The 23,569-nt window shown below is 46.0% G+C and overlaps 1 protein-coding gene across 5 annotated transcripts in view; it reads right to left on the bottom strand.

Moving 5' to 3' along the window:
* Positions 1-23,569, bottom strand: part of P2RY14 (purinergic receptor P2Y14) — a 230,232-nt gene that overhangs the window by 166,730 nt on the left and 39,933 nt on the right. For 2 of the 5 annotated variants that reach the window (XM_085634892.1, XM_085634893.1), the window contains exon 2: positions 12,534-12,616. The exons of 1 other annotated variant lie outside the window; for it this stretch is intronic. The gene's annotated coding sequence lies outside the window, so the exon portion shown is untranslated. Of the gene's footprint in view, positions 1-12,533; positions 12,617-17,502; positions 17,539-23,569 lie in introns of those variants that run through there. 2 more of the 5 variants (XM_085634894.1, XM_085634891.1) reach the window with 2 other exon arrangements.

Genomic DNA, 23,569 nt, shown 5'->3' with positions numbered 1-23,569 from the left:
GATCGTCTAGTTTTATATACCGACACACATTACCTACCATATGACTAAGTATATGACGTGCAGTCTCAGAGTTGCGTGGTGGTGTTATGTAGACCTGGCCCTGTCAAATAGGTGCCGGTGCTGAGCACCGGAAAGCACCGGCACAAATTAAGCACTGGTTAAAGAGTTTAACGTTTTATAGCAGAAAATATCACATTCTAAACCGGGGTACTCATAATAAGGGTCTTAGTGGTGTAAGACTACAGGTACATGTAACCCAATATTCCCTGGAAAATGAAAGGCATTAAATAATGCAGGTGACTATTCAGCTGTTTGTTTTCAGAATCTTCTAAGCAAAGTATGATGTTGCAGTAGTTCAGTATTTACACCTGGACACATTGTAAGATTATGAGTTATCAGAAACGCCAATAATTTTTTCAGGTAGTTGTAGGATGAAAGTTCCCAACTGACTTCATCAGCTGTCCTTCATCTCCTATTTCCTAAATATGACTTTAGGTTTTTCCCTTTTTAGCTCAGGTTGAAGGGGTTCCTGTACCGGTGGGGGGTGGGGGTGCGTGAGGGATGGAGGGTATGCTAGCTACAGATCTAGTTCTCAGTGACCTCAATAGTTTTACCCTAAGGCACAAATGGCACTAAACAGGTCTTGCCACCCCTTTGTCTTGAGAACATAACCTCCATAGCCATTACTTCACAGTCATGACACCGGCCAGGAAAGATCCTGTTCAGTGTCAGCCTATCTATAATTTTGAGGTGGTGTTATTGCAACCAGGGGTGATGCATATTGGACAGCATGTATATTAAGTACAGGGACCTCTTGTGACAGGGACCTGTTTGCATTTAATTTGTCAATGAAAGTCAATGTTTCAAAACATTATCTGGATTGCCTTTGCAGGAATTATCTCAAACACTAAATCAATTAAGAAAGAAAGAGAGATCTAATCACTTTCTCTGCACTCTTGGATGGTCACACACATCTTACTGTATGAACGTCATGGCAATTTCCACCACACATTGCCCCTGCCAGCGCTGTCAATGATAGTACCAGCACAACTACTAACCATCACACTCTTACAAGTGTGACAATTTTGAGTATTGAAGGCCCCCAAATCTATAAGAATGGCTGGGGCGAAAGGTAATAGACATTTTCAATGTATATTAAATTAATAAATAATTGTTGCTGTGCTCATCACTAAATTAGACAGACAGCACCATGTGGCAGACTATCACAAACGCTTAAGTTGACAATTATGTGGCATGCCGAGCACCGGAAATCATCGGCTCAATTTCAGCACTGATGAAAGCTGATTGCAAAATGGACGATGGTTGATGCCCACAGAGAAACAAGTGGTGCTGACCTGTGCCAGCAGAGTCGTAATCTGTGCATTTCATTTTCCTGTCTACAGGGCTTACATTAGCCCATAAGTTTAAAAGTCAGTGCATGGACAGCAGACAACACAGCTTGAAAACAAAGGGCAGTAATTGCCTCTCCGTGTTTCTGATCTGTCCTAACGTAGAGGTTTCTGGAGTTAATGGAAGTGCTGTAGATGAGAAGAACAAACTCAAAGACTACATCTGAATCAGCCCAGTGAACAAATTTGAATTATTCAAATCCAATTAAACTGACTGTAACAGGCTTCTTCCCAGCAAACCAAGACTATCTCCTAATGGGTTGAAAGGAGAAACACTGTAGGCTGGATCCACATTTTAACTCTGAGAATGTCAACATTGGCACATAAGTTCACATACACTATTGTAGTGCTTTTTGAACATGGATCTTCATGGTGCCCATTTCTTTTTCTTTTAGGGTACCCTGCTTTATGTCTGTTGGACTGTCTGATATCTGATCTTGCTGGCAGAGAAGCCCCTGGAAGCCCAAGGAGTTCAGAGATGTGAACACACGGCACCAAACAGCCCTGCCATTCCATCTCAAGAGACTGGAAGAGGGCTGCCAAATAGCTACCAACTGGAGGTGAGCTGAGAGGTGCCTGTTGGAAAGAACAATCACCCTCATGTTCATTTTTGTTTGCATCTAACTTTGAGTGGCTTGCCATTGCCATTTCCTGGTCACAAGTAAACTAGTTTTTTACTAATGTGGCAACTACTTCCCCTAAAGGATAACATCGGGTTGCCTTATTATATTTAATAAGTACTAACTTTTGATTGGGAACAGTTAAACTTTTCATGTTTGGTGTCTGCGAATTGTAATTTCGAACCCTCTTTAATGGTAAAGTTGGATTTGAAGTTACAATTTTTAGAAAGTTGGCATAACCTGCCCTAGTTTTCTGGCACCTACAGCCTATTCCTGGATGTAGTTGGCAGTTGGACTTTGTTTATTCCTCCACACAATAGAGGGATTGGGTGTGCCTTGATGGGCAATCACTGGCTGGAATGGCAGGTCCCACTTCCACCCTCCCATCTTGCCCCACTTACAACTGAATAGGCTGTGCCCTGCCTTCGCACAAAGGACTTATCACCACTGCATTGTTCATGCGGCCAACTTGGAAACAGGGCAAGGGAGGTGGCAAACCTGAAACACTTCAAAGTTAATTCTCTGGAAACCTCTCCTACTTCAAAGAAGGCACCAGGTATAAAATGTGGACTCTCAACTCTACTCAGTTCACTTTCTGGATCATGTGGAATGGCTCTCAGAGGGTTGCTTGCTACTGTGGCCTGCCGAGTACCTCAGAAGACTGCTTTTCTGCACCTGGAAGGACTGATATGCTGACTGAGGCCTGTCTTGAACCCTTGCTGTAAATTGGCTGCGATTGGATTAGCATTAGCGGAATCCATCTGGTATTTAGAGGCTATCTTGTCCATTTTCTGGAATCTATTTTGTATTTCTGGCAGCCATTTTGTTTGCCATGTGCTCACCATGTGCTTTGTCCTCCCTTAGTGTTAACTGCTCTTGTAATCTGCCTAGAAACAAACTATATGTAGTATGATGAGACCCGAGTCTTGGCAACCACGGCGTTTTTCCTTTCTTTCTGATTTGACCATGCAGGTGGTGCCGGTCCTCGACTGAGATCTCTTCTGTTGCTTCGCCGTGCAGTGACCATTTGGTCGATTTTAGAACTTGGCAGTTGGAACCTGGACACCAAGTGATTGGTAAGTGTCCTTCTGCGGCGCTTGCTGTTGGTTTTGATGCCTGGGATTGGTAAGGTAGTTTAGTAACACTTACTGTGGCTTTTGGATTTCAGAATTTGTGTTGGCCAACTTGGTTTGTTATGAGATTTACATATGGATTGCAATCTATATAGGCAGGTAATGAGTAGAATTTTCTCTATTTGAATTGATTTGAACGGCACATCGTACTAAAGGTACCTTAAGTGCTACTTTGATTATAATACTGCATATTCTGCACTATTTTTGGCATGCCTGTTTTTAGCACACTTCGTAGGATCTGTTGCTTTTGAAGTGGTACCAATTTGAGACTCGATGAAGCACAACCGGCCCCCCCGGAGGGGACGCCTAATAGGGATATGTATATTAAGCATGGTCTTTCTTCTATAATGTACAGCACATTATGGAATAAATACACTCGTAAGGATCCTGAGTTGCGTTGGCCTATTTATGGGTCATTTGATTTACGAAAGATTGAGTATGTGGAACAATGTCTGTGTAAGCGAAAGACTAGGCAAGATATGTTTGATTGTGTACGAATGTGGGAGAAAGAAGTGCGTGAACGAATGAAGCGTGAGCAAGCCTTGATTGAAAAAGAACAGCGAAAGAACATTTATGTGAAAGCATTAGAGCTGAAGAACAAAGAAATAAAAGAGTTAAAAGAGAGAGAAGATAGGGAGCTCAATTTACAGGTAACTGGCCAATATGCTGTTCGGCGGCCCCTTTATCCTATACTTAATAAACCACAAGATGATTCCTTATTATTAGATCGTCCTCCACCTCCGTATACTGTTCCTTCTGCCCCTCATGAGTCAGATGAGGACTCTAGTTTGGAGGAACACAAGACACGCGAAACTCGTTCTATGTTGACCGCTGCGCGTTTGACCCAGCTTAGATCTGCTGCTCGTAAAGCAGTTCGTAGCATTGCCCCCGCCTCTGAACTTCTAGATAGTATGAAAGGGTGGCAGGAAAGGGAGCAGCTGTATTTTACTGAGGTGTTTGCCGCAGAGGTCCTTGAGCTGTTTAGGAAATATTCTGAGGAGTTAGAGCCCGACAATGTAGCAGTTAATTGTAAACAAATGCGTGATGGTCTTTTTGTTTTCCCCCAGGTGAATGATACAATCAGGCGTTTGGTTAAACTGCGTGTTGATGCAGTCCGTTTACGAGAGGATAAGAAAAAATGCAGACGCAGCTGCACAGACATCTCAGACCGGCATGGCACAAGCTTCTATCTCCGGAACAGATAAGACTATGATAGTTCATGCGAAACCTATGCGGGAGGCCGTGTCTTTGTATGTTCCTCCTAAAGGACAGGGTACAAGTGATGATAAGGCCTCTATCGATGCAAAGGGTTATTTTATTTATAATTGGGTTTACACTCCTTAGAATAGGACGGATGTCATGGTACTTAAAACTGCATTGCCTGATCCGCGGAAAAATCCAGCCGCTTTTTATGAGGAAGTTGAGGGTGCTATTAGCTCTTGTACTATGACTTTGCCTGATATTGATTTATTTTTCGGATTGATATTACCGCCTGATATGTGGAGAACTGTTCGTAAAATTGATGATCGTGCAGCTTTTGGGGCGTTATGGAAAGACTTAGAACAAATGGATGTAGAAAGGGAACCCGCACAGAATCCATGTCAGTTAATTCTAGATCTTCCCGCAGCTATATTAGTTAAGTTAAAAACGATTATTCCCCCTAAAAAGATAGATTGGACTGTTTTAGCATCTTGTAAGCAAAAGGCAGATGAATCGGTCTCTGATTTCTTTACACGCTTTGAAGAAGCATTCCACGATTTTAGTGGTCAGTCATTGACAGATGACACAGGCAGACATCTGTTTGTCGATAAATATGTCGCAAACCTGTTGCCAGGAATAGCTAGTCGCCTAAAAGCCAGTGAGAGTTCATGGACTACCTCTTCCCCGGTTTCTCTTTTGACTATGGCTCAGTATTATGAACGCCAGGAATTAGAAGCAAAGGGTAATGAGGATAAGAAGACTAAAGAATTAAAAACGAAGGTTATGTTGGCTCAGGCTTATGGTCCTCCTTTTAGAGGTAGTGATAGAGGTGGACCTGGATCTTATGGTTCATCTTTCCCTTCTTCCACTCGTTCGAATTTGTCTGCTGACCAGTGCGCGTACTGTAAGAAATTTGAGCATTGAGCTTCCGATTGTCTAGCACTGTGTGCTCAGCAGTGTCCACGTGGTCGGGGACAAATGAGAAATCGTTCAGGATATTCAGGGCCTAGAGGAAGCACAGGTGATCGTGCTAGGTTTGATGCTAATATACGTGGGCAGAATGGGTTTAACACTTTTGATAGAAGGAACCAATATCAAATGTCCGACTATGTGCCGTCTGATTCTCAAGATTCTGCTTATGCATAGGATTGCCTAGGATGGGGTAAGGAATCAGTTGAAGTTCCAGTAGATCAGAGGGGTCCCTATGTCACAGCGAATGTTTTGGGTTCTACTGATCAGTTTCTTGTTGATACAGGAGCTACTCGTAGCGCCTTGTCTAAACAATTGGTTCCAAGGGGTCCCCTGTCTGGCTTAACCATTACATCGATAGGTTTCGATGGAACCCCTTCCCTTAGCCCATTGTCACAACCACTTGCATTCCATGTGGATAAATTTACTGCTCCGTGTCCATTTTTGCTTTCCCCAAATACACCAGACAATATTGTAGGTCTTGATATGCTCAAGTATTTCAGGGCTACGATACGATGTTCTCCAGAAGGTGTACGTGTTATCTTGAATGACAACCATCCTGTGATGGAGAGAGCTTGTCTTGTTAAAGAGGATATTGCATTAGCTTCACTCCCTAGTACTTTGTGGGCTACTTCAGACACCGATGTAGGGCAAATGGTTATTCCACCGGTACACATTATTGTCAAGGAGGGCGCTGTGCTGCCACGTTTGCCTCAATACAAAATTTCACAGGAAGGTGAAGAAGCACTCATACGTATTGTCCATGATCTCATTGAAGTGGGGGTTGTTGAGGAAGTTCCTTACAATGTTTGTAACAGTCCGATTCTTCCTATTCTGAAAAAGGATATTGACACTAGGATTTACCGATTCATTATTGATTTGCCAGAAGTTAATAAGATTGTAGTACCACAATACCCCATGGTTTCTGACATAACGACACTTCTTACTTTGGTTCCTCCGACAGCAACTACATTCTCTGTGATAGACTTGAAGAATGCTTTCTTTTCGATCCCTATTCATCCTGATAGCCGATATTTGTTTGGTTTCACTTTGAATAATCGATCGTATAGATTTTGTAGAGTTCCTCAAGGCTACACTGAGAGTCCTAGTATTTACAGTCAAGCATTAAAAAGACAACTTGATTCTTTTGTTTTGCCTGAAGGTGTGGCTCTCATACAATATGTCGATGACATCTTGTTGGCAGCCAATACCCCTGAACAGTGTGAAAAATGTACTTTGTCCTTGCTATCTTTTCTTGCTTCCCATCATCACAAAGTGTCACGAAAGAAATTGCAATATTGTAGACCGAAGGTAACCTACTTAGGTCACCTTCTGTCTAAGGAGGGCCGTGCACTCACACCAGATCGCATTCAAGCTATTTTAGACACACCAGTGCCCCGTACTCAGAAAGATGTCCGTGCATTCATTGTTCTTACTTCTTTTTGTAGGCAATGGATATTACGATTTTCGCATATTGTTAAACCCTTGCTAGTACTTTTGACTAAAGATACTCCAATGCCCCTCCCATGGACAGATGAATGTGAGACTGCTTTCCGACAGTTACGACAAGCCCTTTGTTCAGCACCAGTGTTAGGTACTCCAGATTATACGAAGCCTTTTACACTATATGTACATGAGAAAGATGGATGCGCATTGTCAGTCTTAGGGCAGACACACGGTGACAAACAGCGTCCCTGTGCATATTTTTCAGCAGTACTTGATCCTGTTGCTCGTGCGTTACCTGGAGGCTTCCGTTCAGTTGCAGCAACAGCTGTGTCAATACGTCAGAGTGAAGGGATAGTTTTGTCACATAAGCTGTTGGTGCTAGTACCCCATGCGGTTGATGCCCTTTTAAATCAGATGAAGACGCAGCATTTAACTAGTGCTCGTCTGACAGGATACAAATTGACATTGTTGGCCCCTCACATTACACTAAAGAGATGTGCGATACTAAACCCAGCCACTTTGTTGCCATACCCGGTGACTTAGTCTCAGTCACAGGAGTCTCATGATTGTATATTCATTACTGAGGAACAGACAAAGGGTCGTGTCGATTTGCAAGACACGCCCCTTTCAAGTGTTGATGGGGAACTATGGGTTGATGGGTCCTGTTTGAAGTTACCAGATGGTACAACGTCAGCTGCATATGCAATTACAACACTTCAGACGGTAGTTGAGACAGCTCGTATTCCACAGAAGTCAGCTCAAGCAGCTGATCTAATAGCTTTGACACGAGCGTGTGAACTTAGTATTGACTTATCTGTGAACATTTATACAGATAGCCGCTATGCGTTCGGAGTCGCTCATGATTTTGGGCTACTCTGGAAGGAGAGGGGCTTTCTTACATCCCACTGGGTGCAAATAATGCATGGAGAATTAGTACATAATCTCTTGACTGCTTTAACATACCCGATGAGAATAGCAATTGTTAAATGTAGCGCAAATAAGAAAGTAATTGATAAGATATGACAAGGCAATGCTTTTGCAGACCAAACAGCCCGTGAAACTGCCATGCAGCAAAGCACCACGTCTATGTACGTAGTGAAGTCACAGGCTGAACGTTGGCATGATACCAGACAGGAAGTGCTAGATATGCAGAGATCTGCTTCTGCAGAAGAAATTGAGCAATGGTCTAAGGAGGGAACATTGGATGATGAGGGCTGTTGGAGGAATAAAGAGATGGGCAAGTGGAGATTGCCGACAGCCTATTTACAACCTTTGATTCATATGGCACATGGGCCGGCACATGTTGGAGCCTCCTCGATAACGAAATTGCTCACGCAAGTTTGGGAGCATCCAGAAATTGCCGGCACAGCTAAAAAGATGGTGCAGTCTTGTCTGATTTGTCTTCAGCATAATCCTGGTAAAGGGACACGAACTCCTACAGGAGGGTTTGCTATGCCAACCGCACCTTTTGAAGTTTTGCAAATGGATTACATCCAGCTTGAGCGCTGTAATAACTTAAAGTATGTTTTGGTAGTGGTATGTGCCTTTAGTAAATGGATAGAGGCATACCCTACGAAGGACAATACAGCTCTCACTACAGCAGAGGTGCTTTTGAAGGAATTTTTCCCTAGATTTGGTGTTTGTAAACTTTTATGGAGTGATAACGGACCCCATTTTATTGGGCAAGTTGTCGAATATGTCCTGAAGGGGTTGGGGATAAAGCAGAAGTTCCACGCTGCTTTCCATCCACAATCAGCAGGGTTAGTGGAAAGGTATAACGCCACACTTAAATTAAAACTGGCGAAAATACTGGCTTCCACATCCTTGAATTGGCCAGACGCATTACCTTTGGCACTGTTGTCCATTAGATCAGTACCACATTCGCGATCTGGTCTTACACCATATGAGGTGGTGTTTGGAAGGCCTATGAACATTTGGGGAATTCCTAAACCACGCCCCATACATGATGTACCATGTGTGTTGAGTGACTACCTATCACAATTGACTGACAGTTTGGTTTCTATTCATCAACAGGTTCGAGAAGCTCTTCCTGATAGGTCTGCAGGTGAAGGCCATGGACTTCGACCTGGAGACCAGGTGATGATCCGATCATTCCAGAGGTCAAGCAGCTTGGAACCAAGGTGGCGCGGCCCGGAGCAGGTGCTCCTTTCAACGAGAACTGCGGTCCGAGTGATGAACAGAAGGAACTGGGTGCACTCCACCCACTGCAAGAAAGTGCTGTCTACCTTGGTGGGTCCTGTTGCTTTAATCGACCATCGAGACATCCTGGATACAGAGAAAGGCCAAGCCATATCAACTGACGAACCTGAGGAAGTCTTCCCGGACCACACAATTCCTGGAGCATCCCGATACCAACTGAGACAACAGAAAGAGCCTGCATTGCTGAAATAGAATGGTTGAGCAACCTCCCTTGGTTAGTGAAACGGAATGCCGATGTGGCAAGGGGGGAGGATCAGTCTTGTATAGTGTAGCGACACCCGTCTTGACCCTCGGTGAAGAAATCAACGGCTGCCCAGGGATAAGAGCTCCAACGATTGTTTTCAACAATAAGCTGATCATGTCCACAATGAGATCAACTGTTGCTAAGAGATAGATCATTTGTGATATAGGGTTTGTTGTTGCTATGGTGGCTGTAGCAGTAATTACCTGGTTCGTTGAGAAAGTGGCTCCTGCTCGAGAACTTTTGATCGCCACTACTCCAGTATCAGTTGAACACCACTACTTTACGCTTCCATACCATGAGCAGAAGCATCGACAATCCTACTTAAATAATACCTTTAACCAGATGTTGCATCATACTCATAATGCCACAAATACTACCAACTGTTGGGTGTGTGGGATGATACCTGCACATCAAAAGAAAGGAGGAACACCTTTTATTCCTCTTCCCTTTTCTCATAATGGTTCTTGTCAAGCTTGGTATGCGCTTTTGTTTGCATCTGGAAGACACACAGTAGGCGGGCTTCTTTTTCGCCTTAATAAAGTATGCTACCAAGATAAAGATGGTTATCCTCAAGCCAAAGGGACCAAATGGGAATGGGAAGAGTATCAACCGGACAATATTTCAACGCCATATATCTTCACGAATATGAGAACTTTTACCAGTAATAAACAATTTGTGATTTCTGTTACCAGAGCTAAAGCAGATTTTTGTGTAAGCAGTATTGGAAGAATTCCAATGGGGAAAAGCGAATGTACTGTAATTCTGTCTATTGAAGGTATAAACAATAGCACTTTCATAGCCTCACACAATACTTATTTTATCTGTGGTAGCCACGGATATTGTCAACTACCTGCTGGGTGGTCAGGCGTGTGCTATGTGTCCTTTCTATTGCCCCCTGTGTTTCTGGCACCTGCATCATATCACCAGGACCTTACATTATTTAACGATATCTCTAGAAATAGATACAAGAGGACAATAAGTACTGACGAAGTAGACCAACCTGATACCACTCTGCAACAATATGTCGATTTTAATTTAGGTTTGTTCTCCTTTGTGGGTGCTGCATTAAACAGTAGGAAAGTAAGACGATTAACTAGAGTTGTGGAAGCTGTTACCAATCAGACAGCTATGGCACTTGGGAACATTACGGAGGAGCTGCAAATTGCAAGAATTGTAGCTCTCCAGAACCGAACGGTCCTAGATGTGGTTCTGGCTGATCGAGGTGGTGCATGTCGCATCATCGGTAGCAGCTTTTGCGTATTCATACCGGATCACTCACCTTCAGTATATGACGCAATATCAAAGCTGCATAAGATTGCTGCAGAAATTCATCCAGAGACTGGGACTTTGGCTGGATGGTTTTGGACTCTCGTTTCTGCTTGGGGCTGGAAGTTACTAACTATCCTGTGTATAATTATTACGATACTTTTTACATGCTGTGTATGTATCCAATGTGGTCCAATGCTTTGCTCCATTTGCATTTCTGTCTGTATACCTGTCAAAAAGAATATTGCAGAGACAAAGGCCCAACAAATGTTGAAAAAAGAAGTGGCCGAAATAATGCTAATAGATGTACGGGATGCATATTTAGATTACCCCAGAGGAACAGATGTCTTCAGCTAATGCTAAAAGGGTCATCTGTTGTACATTGGCTGCGATTGGATTAGCATTAGCGGAATCCATCTGGTATTTAGAGGCTATCTTGTCCATTTTCTGGAATCCATTTTGTATTTCTGGCAGCCATTTTGATTGCCATGTGCTCACCATGTGCTTTGTCCTCCCTTAGTGTTAACTGATCTTGTAATCTGCCTAGAAACAAACTATATTTAGTATCTTCTACCTTCGCACATGCCCAGTTGAGTTTGCAGCTGTTAGAAGTATGTAACTGTCAGGATGTGTTTACTAGCATTCGCAAACTGTTAACTCCTCCTACTTGTCGACTGTGCAGTTTCTGTATGACCATCTATGTGCATAACTCTTCTCATGTGTACTTGTACTTCTTTTTTCAGCCCCTGTGTGGGTATAAAAGGACCATGCTCTTTCTGTTCAGTGTGCTACTTCACTCAATACCGAAGGGTGCTGTGTGAATGTAGTTCCACCTCATGAGGTTTATTACATTTTGTATTTTCTATTCCAGTTTCTATGCCAACTTCTTCCTATTGGTCTGAGGACTCTGTGCAGAGAAGGGTGAACCCCTTGCACTGGTAGGCCAAGCTGAGGTCCACTTCTACACCCTCATAGGTCTGCCCTGCAGCTTGAGCTCTTTTCTACCTCTTGAACCCAGGATTATTAGAGTGACTATAAGGGGTAGTTGTCCGGCCTTCTGATTAGAGCCTCAAGAACAGAAAAGGCTTCAACCATTCTGAACCTGCACCTGGACCCAGCCTAAGTGAGTCCTACACCCCCCCCCCCCAAGTGGTGGACCTTCAGTCCTGGACCCTTGATGGTGCAGTTAAAGGTGCCCAGATTGCCAAATCCAAAACTTGGTACTTAAAATAATTTTGGCATAAAACTGCTCAGAGAAACTAAAGGAGGCTGGAGACAATTTGCTCATCTATAGCCCAAGGTACATCACTGGTCCGCCTTACTTTGCAGAACAGCTGTCCTTCGCCAGAGGGGTTTCGGCCTTAGGGAACTCACATCAGCTATAGCCTCCAGCTTCCTCCGCCTGGAGATTTTCGACTTCCAAAAATGCGACTACGGCTCTGATTTAGATCTTGACAGTATTGGTCCCGCAGTCACTTTTTCAGCGGTCTTTCAGCTAGCCCGCTTGGCGGGCAGCCCACTTGATTTAGATGTTGGCTGCTCAGTGGACGAAAGACTGCCGCAGTCTCACCATCTCTGCCAGAATCTTTCTCCAGCTTTGACAGCGTCAGAGGCAGAAGCTACTGTTAGATGGAGTCTGCCAAGACTCCTTAGGTCCAGATTACGATGTACCTTTCCTTTGAGGCAATTGTGGCAGGGACATCTAAGAGCATAACTTGGCGGAATCGATGACAAAGATGTGAAAACTCACCATTTTTGGGGTCCCTTCACCGAATCTGTCTTGAAAGCCATTGTGCAGGTCTTTCCTGTGGTGCTGCTACTTGACCACAACGCTCCGCCACCCCATTCTAGCCGGACTCTAAGGTAGGCTCTTGTGTTGGGTGTGGGTGTACATTCAATAGTGTGTATAAGTTGTTGGTGTGCAATGCTATATGTCACATAAATGGGAAGTACACATTACCTACATGTACATTTTGATAGATACACAACATATACTTGAAATGAGATGAAAATAAGGAGCACTTACCTGTTTCCACTCCACCAAGGCCTCACTCCGCCAGATCTCCACTGCCAGCTCAATGGGAACATCTAAATCGGCTCTGCATATACCTGCCAGCATGATAACAAAGAAAGTACTGTTTTCCAGCAGAGAATACCACTCATGCGGCTGTCTCCTGTCTATTGCTGCAACATCTAAATATGGGGGGCAGACCACTGTCAACTTGACGGAGTACTTGGGACCACCATTACGGTGGGGCGGCAGTAGTCGCGCCAAGATCTAAATCAAGCTTTTGTTCCGAATGTAGAAATCTTCAGCACGACTTCGTCTTGTGACACCCCGACGACAATGCCTCTTCCTCAGACACTGGCTGCAGTCCAGCACTGCTGAACATTACCTTCTCAGAGCATTTTTACTGAAATGTATTTTTAAGTCTGATGGTAAGCAGGGACGGGTCCCAATTCACTCATTGTATCTGAGTCACACTCTTTCGCGGTCAACCACATTTTTCAACTTTGTCCTTGTCTTGCAAGACTAGATGTCCGTGGTTGGTGCTTTGATCGTTTAGGTGCTAGTTTTTACCTTAAACTCTATTTATAATTTACTCTATTTTTCGAAATTGATGTTTGATTTTTCTGGTGTTGAGTTTTCACTTTATTACTGTTTATGTGTTGTATAAATACTTCACACATTGCCTGAGTTAATCCTGACTTATTTTGTGCCAGGCTGCTAGAAGGTTAAAGAAAAGGTATTGTTGCTGTTGCCTGAGCAGCGTTAACACCCCACTCAACCAACAACCCAGTTTCACCCTTTATTGAGTTTACTTGGTTGAGGAGAGGGGAAAGCAGTGCCTGGTGGTTGTATTTGCTTAGTTGTATTTTTAAGGTGTTAGAGAAACTTAGCATACATGTGCATCACCACACTGGGACAATGGGCTGATTAGTGCAAAACAAACATTTATTAAAAATGCCACAATGATACAACAGTTTTAGGTTACTATACTTTCCAATAATGTCTTCATTTAAAAAAAAAAAACAGTTTTGTGTTTTCTACCAGAATGTTGAGTTTTAAATAGCAAATTACAAAATTATTGCGACCAGAATATCAACTTCCAAAATAATGTCATGATAAAGCATATAAAGGTAAGTACAGGTTTACTATAGCTCCACATGTGTATCATATTGTGTGTGTGTGTGTGTGTGTGTGTGTGTGTGTGTGTGTGTGTGTGTGTGTGTGTGTGTGTGTGTGTGTGTGTGTATGCGTGTGTGTGTGTGTGTGTGTGTGTGTGCGCGTGTGTGTGTGTGTACACATCTCCAATGTAAGTAGATGTGAGGTTAAGAATAGTAAATCTTTACTTACCTACACATACTTGCTTCACATTATTTTGGTAGTCAATGTTCTGGTCACAATATTTTTATATTTTAATATTTTTGCATTCCATTTTCTGGCATAGAACTCTATAGCCAATTTACATTGGTCTTTTTAAACTATCCATCTAAAGAGGTGAAGTCAGTTCAAGTATCATTCATTATGCTGAGGGTCGGGGATGCTGTCCATTACCTCCGCATGGCTACAGAAGTGCTCATACCCACAAAAGTCTGTAATAGGGATGAGTGTAACACATACAGACCAATCTGGCTTCTTAATAACGAAACAAAAACCTTAGCAAAACTATAAGCCTTACACTTCAGATGAGTCATCTCAATGTTAACACACCCAGATCAATCTGTCTTTATGCCGGACCGGAGCACCCGTCTCTGTCTTAGACAGCTCTTTGGCTGTATGTAATATACTAAAGTCACCCCAACATTGCAGTGGTTCTATCCACTGGCGTAACACCATCCCCCGCAGCCCCTGGGGTAAACACCAGGGAGTCCCCTCTGGTACTGTGCACAGGAGTTTGAGCTCCTGACTGGGTCCAGAGCGTTGAGGGCCCCATCTATGTACTTTGCCGGGGGCCCCCTCAAGTTTCGTTATGCCACTGGTTTTATCCCTAAATGGGGATAAGGCCTTTGATACAATGGAATGGGCATTTATGTTTGAGGTTCTGAGATGTATGGGCTTTGGCCTTCACTTTATGGCCTGGGTGGGTCTGCTCTGTAATGGACCACTGGTGAGAGTAAGGGTGAATGGTACATATTTGAAGCCAGGGCCGAACTGGGAACCGAAACTGGCCCTGGCAAACTGCTTAGCCAGCCCCACTGGGAGGGGAGGAGGGTTAGGTGGCCAAGCTGTTTGCTACAGCCGGTTTCAGCCGGTTTTGTTACAGGGTGCCAATTTTGCTGGCCCCCGGTAACAAAAACGCCCCCCAGGGCCTAAAACTGGCCTCACCCTGGCAGCCCACCGGGTAAACTCCCGGTGCCCTCTACGGCCAGTCCAGCAGAGTTTGAAGCTTTTTGACCTGGAAAGAGCAACAAGAAAGGGGTTGCCATTTGTGCTACTGCTTGAACACTTTGCCTGGTGGGTACAAGGAGACACCCTATCTCGTGGGCTTGGTTGGGAGAACACATGGGAAGAGCACACCTCTCTGTATGCGGATGATGTCTTACTCTATTTAGTGGACATTGAGTTGTTTATAGATCGCTTGTTGCAAATGGTGTATATATTTGGAGACTACGCTGGCTTCTAATTGGGAGAAATCAGTACTGTATCTATTGTCAGGTCGACTTTCGCTGAGAACTCTACAGCATCCCATTACTATTGACAAATAGGGAAATAAATATCTAGATAATACATCAATAGAGTTCTTTCACTGAACTTCTATACATTTCTCGAAAAATTCTGTAATGATATCACAAAACGCTTCAGCGACAGCGGACCCCACATCCCTGCACCTATCCAGTGTCCCTAAACAGCTAGTGAAAGAATTATATTCTATGTGTGAACACAATATCAGCACCTGCTGCCTAGATGCAGTCCTAGCACAAGGACATTTTAGATTGAAACACAGTAAAGGTGCACCACAGGTAGTAATAGAAACAATATCCAAATAAAGTTCCATATTCCATACACTTCTTCTTTTTTATATTCTTGTTTTTTTCCAGTCTTCTTGAAAACCTGGCTAGGACCGCCCTTGGGAAATTGGTCAGGGGACTTATGAGGAGGAATTGCAAGAATTATGACCATATTACTGGGCCTCTCAGCTAATAACAATCAATGAATGAGCCTTCACTCTCTTAGATGAGTCCTCAGTAAGAGTGGACATACATGCGATGGGCTCCAGGGTATTTCAGGCCGCATTATATAAGCGCAGGAGTTGGATATTCACCTCCACCTTATACCCTGACAGTTGTCTGGGACTGGACACTGAGTTGGTTAAATTGGGATGGAAATGCTGACAAGGGAAAATCTGCAGTGGAACAGTGATCTCCTATGGGAGGTGGGAATCCTAGGTTGTCGCAAGTTCTCTTTTGGTAAACTGTAGAGGAGATGCATTTCCCTATTATGCCTGCCTTAAAGGCAACCCAAATCGTAGAATATGTGACCTTATCTAAATGATTATCTGGAAAATTGTCCTCAATGCATTGTGTGAGTTTTTCTCTAAATGGTCCATCTCAGAGCATGGAGGGGGGGGGGGTAACCTCCAAATAGGACAAGGGGTCTCTCTATAGATTTGTAAGTCAATATGAATGGCAGCCTTGCCTGAGACAGACATAGCGCCTATCTCTGCTAGAGTCATCTCAAACGCTAGGGCATTATTGGGCAAGACGTAGCCAATACACATTGTCATTGATGTTCGTGTGATTGAAACGTGTATACGTTGTCTGTCACATGGAGTTCCCTCCACAAATCACCCAGCACTAGCCGCCCCCTGCCCTTATGTGTTCAGACCTTTTCCGGATCCCACTCAGCCTTAAAATCTCCCATGAGAATCATTTCTCCTCTTGCAAAAATTACTACTGTCCAAGAATATTCCCTGAGATTAATAGTATTTAAATAACCCCTAAATAACAAATAGCTGCCATCCTTGTCTAGTTTCTTATCTTCACAGATAAAGGGCAGCCCCTTCTTCATCAGAAGTGCCTCACCATTGCATTTAGAATGCTCCGAATCACAGTATGCCGTAGGGTACCGTATATTTCTCATTCTGCTCCAGTCCCTTCTTTTTATGAGCGTTTCCTGCATCTGGCTTTAAGGTGCTTTAATATAACCAGATGACGTGTCTCTAAATAGGCGCACTCATCCCCTTGACATTAAGTGATGTAAAGTTCATACGGAAGTGGGGCTTAGAAACCCCCCCCCCCCTATAACTTAAAAAATAATAAACATTTCGGGGTAGATTTACAATCCACTTGCGCCACTTTTGCGTGACTTTTTCAAGGTTAAAAGTGACGCAAGAATGGCGCAAGGGGCTTGTAAATCTACCCCTTAATATTTACTGTGTGGTATTGGAAAAATTAATACAATCACAAAGATGTTGTTTACTTTCACACTCTGCCCTAAGCAGGATATGTCAGAAATACAAAGCTCCACTGTCCCAATGAAAGCACTGTTATTGGCGTCTATTCTCGGTGTAAATGCAAACTTATATAATGTGCATATTTGGAGTGAAACAATCGTTTAAGAAGATAGTGAGGCTTAAGGTTTGAAATCACTGACGTGTTAGTTCGTCGAACACGTGTATGTTTCTCACAGGCAACGAAAAGGTGCAACAATAGTGAATAATTAAGTGCAATTGTCAGGGCAACTTTCTCCTTGACCATAAGCCTATATAAATAAGCGTGCAAATTTATGATTTTAGGATCTCTGGCAAGTAACCTGTAAGAAAGCACACACTTTTTAGTACTAGCCGATCGCCCTTGGTGTAAAGGACGTTTACGCCAACACTCTGCTGTCTCGTGCTTAAGGAAACGTTTTGCAAACATAATCTGTTTTTATAGTTCATTTGCAATTGTATTTTTGGCGTTTCTCTGTGCGGCGCAAATTAAAATAAATAATATTGAGCACAAGTCACATTTAATATACAAATATTAGAAAAGAATGTTCCCGTCCTTACCTTGTCGTCTGCTGGATGAAAGTGTTAACTAGACAGGAAACAACTGGTGCAAAGGGAAGTGTCGGCTCTGCACATGATGGCATTACGACATGTACCCGCGGACAGTGGGAGTTGTACCAGCGGGCTTAGGAATGACACAGAGTCAGCTGTCCAGGAATGAAACTAAACCTCATCTTTGTGGGCAGGGAGTTTGCAAAAAGGGATTTCTGTTTTTTTAAACAGCGTGATCCCTACAGTATTAACGCGAGCTGATGGGCTCTGGGCTCTGTTTATGTGTTCTCTTCACTTCCTTATTTTTCATGGTATTCTCACGGGGCTATGTACAACGGTAAGTTACACCTGTGAGTAAGTTACACTCATAACTTTATTCTTGGGTAGCTGTAATACTTTTAGCTATTCACCATTTACAGGTGTAATGTTCCTCAAAAGTGTGGACTTTTGTGTCTCCACCTTCTCACCTGAGGTGTAGAGCCTAATTTACATGTGCAAGTTACTACACTCAAGATGGACCAGTAATGAGTCCAGTGCCTCACATAGCCAACCATTGGTCCTAGAACAGTCTCACATAAAAAATAATGGTGGCAAAGGAGCGAGTAAGAGCTCTCTTTGGTGAAGTATAGGAAAAAGTAAAAATGTTTATTAAACTTAAAAAAAAAAAAAAGGAATTTTGAACTACATGGATCATTCTACTTTGCGTTTGTGAATTGCTAAATGTGGCTGTTTTCACATGCAAAATAGCTTTTCAAGATGTATGAAATGCTTTGGCAGTACATTTTTGTTAATTGCAAATTTTTGCAATTACCTAAAATTGCAACTACAAGTAGGGAATCAGAATTTGGGATTCTCTAGGCACATGTACCAAGCATTTTCTAACAGCCAACTTTGCATTTCAGAAATGTAATAACCATCGTCTCCAAGTGAAATTTTTGAAAATGCACAAAAATGCATTTTTCAAAGTGCCATGTAGCGCACACATGCCCCTAGTGCATGTGTGCACTTTACATGTGCACATTATTTTGGGGGGGAATTCAGGGGTCCTTAGGTTCCCGGGCACCCTTGGTTTTGCATTACCTAATTTGCAATTAACAATTAGGTAAACCAAAATTAGGTAATGGGAAACCATTCGCACATATGGGCCGGCCCAGGCCCACAGGAATGCATTGAGTAGTATTACCTAATAATGATTACCTATTTACCAAATCGGTATTTGGTAATCTTAAGGAACCGCTAAATCTTTAGTGATTTCTTACAAACATTGCATTTTGCGATTACCAAATACCAATTCAGTAAAAATCACTGTTTGGTAATCGCAAAATGATGTTTTGATGCATGTAGCCCAAAATTTCTACATTAAGGATTAATGATAACTAATTTAATATATTTATTTTAGATGTACAACAAAATTACAAAAAACTTGGAGCATTAATAAATTAATTTATATTTAAGATGTAATTATAATTACAAATAAAATTTAGATGATTTTTCTTAAGTTTACATTTTCAAAAATCCCACATAAAGTACAAATTATAGTTTAAGTAAGTATTAACAATTATTAAAAGTAATTTTATGGAATTAATTAAAATAATGTCATTATATTTTATTACAGATGAGTGTTACATTAATTTTCACATACAAAAAGATCAATCAATCAATCAATCAGTGACACTTATAAAGCGCGCTACATACCCGTAGGGTCTCAAGGCGCTGGGGGGGGGGAGCCGCTACTGCTCGAACAGCCAGGTCTTCAGCTTCTTCCTGAAGGAGAGGTGGTCTTGGGTCAGGCGCAGGTCGGTCGGGAGGGAGTTCCAGGTCTTGGCGGCCAGGTAGGAGAAGGACCTTCCTCCTGTAGTCGCTCTTCGGATGCGGGGGACGGCGGCGAGGGCGTGGTTGGCTGATCGGAGGTGGCGTTTGGGAGCGTAGAAGTTGATCCGGCTGTTGAGGTAGCTCGGGCCTTGGTCGTGTAGGGCTTTGTGTGCGTGGGTGAGGAGGCAGAAGGTGATTCTTTTGTTGACGGGGAGCCAGTGAAGGTCTCTCAGATGTCCGGAGATGTGGCTGGTTCGTGGGATGTCGAGGATGAGTCTGGCTGAGGCGTTCTGGATCCGCTGGAGTCTCTTCTGGAGTTTGGCGGTGGTACCGGCGTAGAGGGCGTTGCCGTAGTCCAGTCGGCTGGTGACGAGGGCCTGGGTGACGGTCTTCCTAGTCTCGGTGGGGATCCACCAGAAGATCTTCCGTAGCATGCGTAGGATGTTGAAGCATGCCGAGGAGACGTTGTTGACTTGCCTGGTCATGGAGAGGGAGGAGTCCAGGATGAAGCCCAGGTTGCGTGCATGGTCTGTCGGTTTGGGTGCGGTGCCCAGGGCGGGAGGCCACCAGGAGTCGTCCCAGGCGGAGGGAGAGGAGCCCAGGATGAGGACCTCCGTCTTGTCCGAGTTCAGTTTCAGGCGGCTGGTCGTCATCCACTCGGCTACCTCTTTCATCCCTTCGTGCAGGTTGGCTCTGGCGGCGGCGGGGTCGTTGGTCAGGGAGAGGATCAGCTGGGTGTCGTCGGCGTAGGAGATTATGCTGAGGTTGTGTTTGCGTACGATGGCCGCGAGGGGGCTCATGTAGACGTTGAAGAGGGTGGGGCTCAGAGATGATCCTTGGGGGACGCCGCAGATGACTTCGGTGGCCTCTGACTTGTACGGTGGTAGGCGGACTCTCTGTGTTCTCCCGTCGAGGAAGGAGATGATCCATTCCAGCGCCTTGTCCTGGATTCCGACGTTGCTGAGGCGCCGTACTAGGGTGCGGTGGCAGACCGTGTCGAATGCCGCGGAGAGGTCCAGGAGGATGAGGGCCGCTGTTTCTCCGTTGTCCATCAGGGCTCGGATGTCATCGGTGGCGGCGATGAGGGCGGTCTCGGTGCTGTGGTTGGCTCGGAAGCCGGACTGTGAGGGGTCGAGGGATCCGTTCGTCTCGAGGAAAGCGGCCATCTGCTTGTTGACGGTCTTCTCGATGACTTTGGCTGGAAACGGGAGGAGCGAGATGGGGCGGTAATTCTTGAGGTCGGTGGGGTCCGCTGTTGGTTTCTTGAGTAGAGCGCTGAGTTCGGCGTGTTTCCAGCTCTCGGGGAAGATGGTGGTGTCGAAGGATGTGTTGATGATGTCACGCAGGTGGGGTGCGATGACAGCGTCGGCCTTGTTGAAGACGTGGTGAGGGCAGGGGTCGGTCGGTGATCCGGAGTGGATGGAGTTCATCGTGCGGATGGTGTCTTCGGTGCTGATCGGGGTCCAGGCGTGGAGGGTGGTGGTGGGGGGTGGTTGTTCGGTCATGGTGTGCGTTGGTTGGTTGTTGAAGCTGTTGTGTATGTCCGTGATCTTGTTGTGGAAGTATGAAGCCAGGGAGTTGCAGAGGTCTTGCGATGGGGTGATGTCGTTGTTCCCTGCGCTGGGGTTGGAAAGCTCTTTGACGATGTTGAAGAGTTCCTTGCAGTTGTGTGCGTTGTTGTCCAACCGGTCCTTGAATGCTGTTTTCTTGGCGGTGCGGATCAGCTGGTGGTGTTTCCGGGTGGCAAGTTTGAAGGAGGTCCTGTTGTCCGGTGTCGGTTCCCTTCTCCAGACTTTCTCGAGGGCTCGGCAGTTCTTCTTGGAGCTCTTGAGTTCGTTGGTGAACCATGGGGCTTTCTTGCTGCCGGGTCTGCTGGGCGGGGTCCTCAGTGGGGCGAGTTCGTCCGCGCAGTTGCTGATCCACTTCGTGAGGTTGTCGGCGGCCTGGCTGGGGTTCGCTGAGCTGGCAGGAGGGTGCTGGCTCAGGGAGGTGGCGAGCTGGTCTGCTGTGATCTTGTTCCAGCTTCTGCGGGCGGCCTGTTGCTGGTGGTGGTGGGTCGTTGTTTTCTTGAAGGTGAAGTGGACGCAGCTGTGGTCCGTCCATTGAAGCTCTGTGGCGTGGCTGAAGTCGATGTCCTTGCTGGATGAGAAGACAGCGTCGAGTGTGTGTCCGGCGAGGTGGGTGGGGGTGGACACCAGTTGCTTGAGTCCCAGGTTGGCGAGGTTGTCGAGCAGGGTGCTGGTGTTGCGGTCGTTGTTGTTCTCCAGATGGAAGTTGAGGTCTCCCAGGAGGATGTAGTCAGCGGAGGGGAGGGCATGCGGGCTGACGAAGTCGGCGATGTCCTCGCTGAATTGTGTGCGTGGTCCAGGGGGTCGGTAGATCAGGGTGCCTCTGAGGGTGGTGTTCGGGTTGGTGTGGATCTGGAAATGCAGGTGTTCGGCGGTGGTCAGGGAGTTGTCGGTGCTGGTCGTGAGACGGATGGTGCTCCTGTGGATGATGGCGATGCCTCCTCCCATCTGGTTGGCGTTTCGGTCCCTCCGGACGATCTTGTAGCCCTCTGGGATGGCGATGGCGATGTCGGGAGCTGAGGAGGCGTTCATCCAGGTCTCCGTGAGGAAGGCAACGTCTGGAGCTGTGGTGTCGAGGAGGTTCCAGAGTTCGATGGCATGTCTGTGGACGGAGCGTGTGTTGATCAGGATGCACTTGAGGTGGGTGCTGCTGGTGTTCGGCTTGGTGGGTGCTGGTGCGAGGCAGGTCCGGATGCAGGTGAACTTGCAGGCGTGGCAGCTGAAGGGTCCGTGGGTACGTCGTGGAGAGGCTTGATGGCATTCTGGGAGTCGGCCGGTGTTGAGAGCGGTGAGGGTGGCGGCGGAGTACGTCAGGCGGGTCGGTCGGGGTCTTCGAGGTCCAGGGGTCCTGGCACTGGGCGCGGTCCAGGCGCGGACGGGCGTAGACGGGCTTACCTTTGGCGCGCCTTCGGCGCACAATCGGCGCGCCCGCTGCGCGTGACCGCTGCGCGTGACCGCTGCGCGTTCGCACGGTCGCCATTTAAGGCCAAGTGCGCGGGTGGGCGGAGCAGCTGGGAGGCGGGAGCGGGGAGGGTACAGAATAGAAAAGGGGCGGGGAAAAGCGGCGGTGGCGGGAAGGGAGGGCGGAGGGCGGACAACAAGGAAGGAAACCACAACACGGGGGAAATAAAAATTATACAGAACGGGCACAAATTCTCAGCAAAACAAGGAAAAACAAGGAAAAAAAACCAAAGTTATATCAAACAGGCACAAATGTTGGACAAAACAAGGGCAAAAACAACCGCAGCGGCGCCCGCCGGCGATCGGCAAAACGAGGCAGCAGCGAGGCAGAGGGCAGGCAAGGGGCAGGCAAGGGGCACACGCAGCAGCTGGTGGCCGTGCGGCGCGGGGGTGTCCCACAAGTGGGTCACACTCACCTGCGTCGCACGGTCGCCATTTAAGGCCAAGTGCGCGGGTGGGCGGAGCAGCTGGGAGGCGGGAGCGGGGAGGGTACAGAATAGAAAAGGGGCGGGGAAAAGCGGCGGTGGCGGGAAGGGAGGGCGGAGGGCGGACAACAAGGAAGGAAACCACAACACGGGGGAAATAAAAATTATACAGAACGGGCACAAATTCTCAGCAAAACAAGGAAAAACAAGGAAAAAAAACCAAAGTTATATCAAACAGGCACAAATGTTGGACAAAACAAGGGCAAAAACAACCGCAGCGGCGCCCGCCGGCGATCGGCAAAACGAGGCAGCAGCGAGGCAGAGGGCAGGCAAGGGGCAGGCAAGGGGCACACGCAGCAGCTGGTGGCCGTGCGGCGCGGGGGTGTCCCACAAGTGGGTCACACTCACCTGCGTCGCACGGTCGCCATTTAAGGCCAAGTGCGCGGGTGGGCGGAGCAGCTGGGAGGCGGGAGCGGGGAGGGTACAGAATAGAAAAGGGGCGGGGAAAAGCGGCGGTGGCGGGAAGGGAGGGCGGAGGGCGGACAACAAGGAAGGAAACCACAACACGGGGGAAATAAAAATTATACAGAACGGGCACAAATTCTCAGCAAAACAAGGAAAAACAAGGAAAAAAAACCAAAGTTATATCAAACAGGCACAAATGTTGGACAAAACAAGGGCAAAAACAACCGCAGCGGCGCCCGCCGGCGATCGGCAAAACGAGGCAGCAGCGAGGCAGAGGGCAGGCAAGGGGCAGGCAAGGGGCACACGCAGCAGCTGGTGGCCGTGCGGCGCGGGGGTGTCCCACAA

This window comes from Triturus cristatus, chromosome 11, assembly GCF_964204655.1.
Source record: "Triturus cristatus chromosome 11, aTriCri1.1, whole genome shotgun sequence".
NCBI classification, from domain to species: domain Eukaryota; kingdom Metazoa; phylum Chordata; class Amphibia; order Caudata; family Salamandridae; genus Triturus; species Triturus cristatus.
This window is presented reverse-complemented; position numbering and strand designations above follow the sequence as displayed.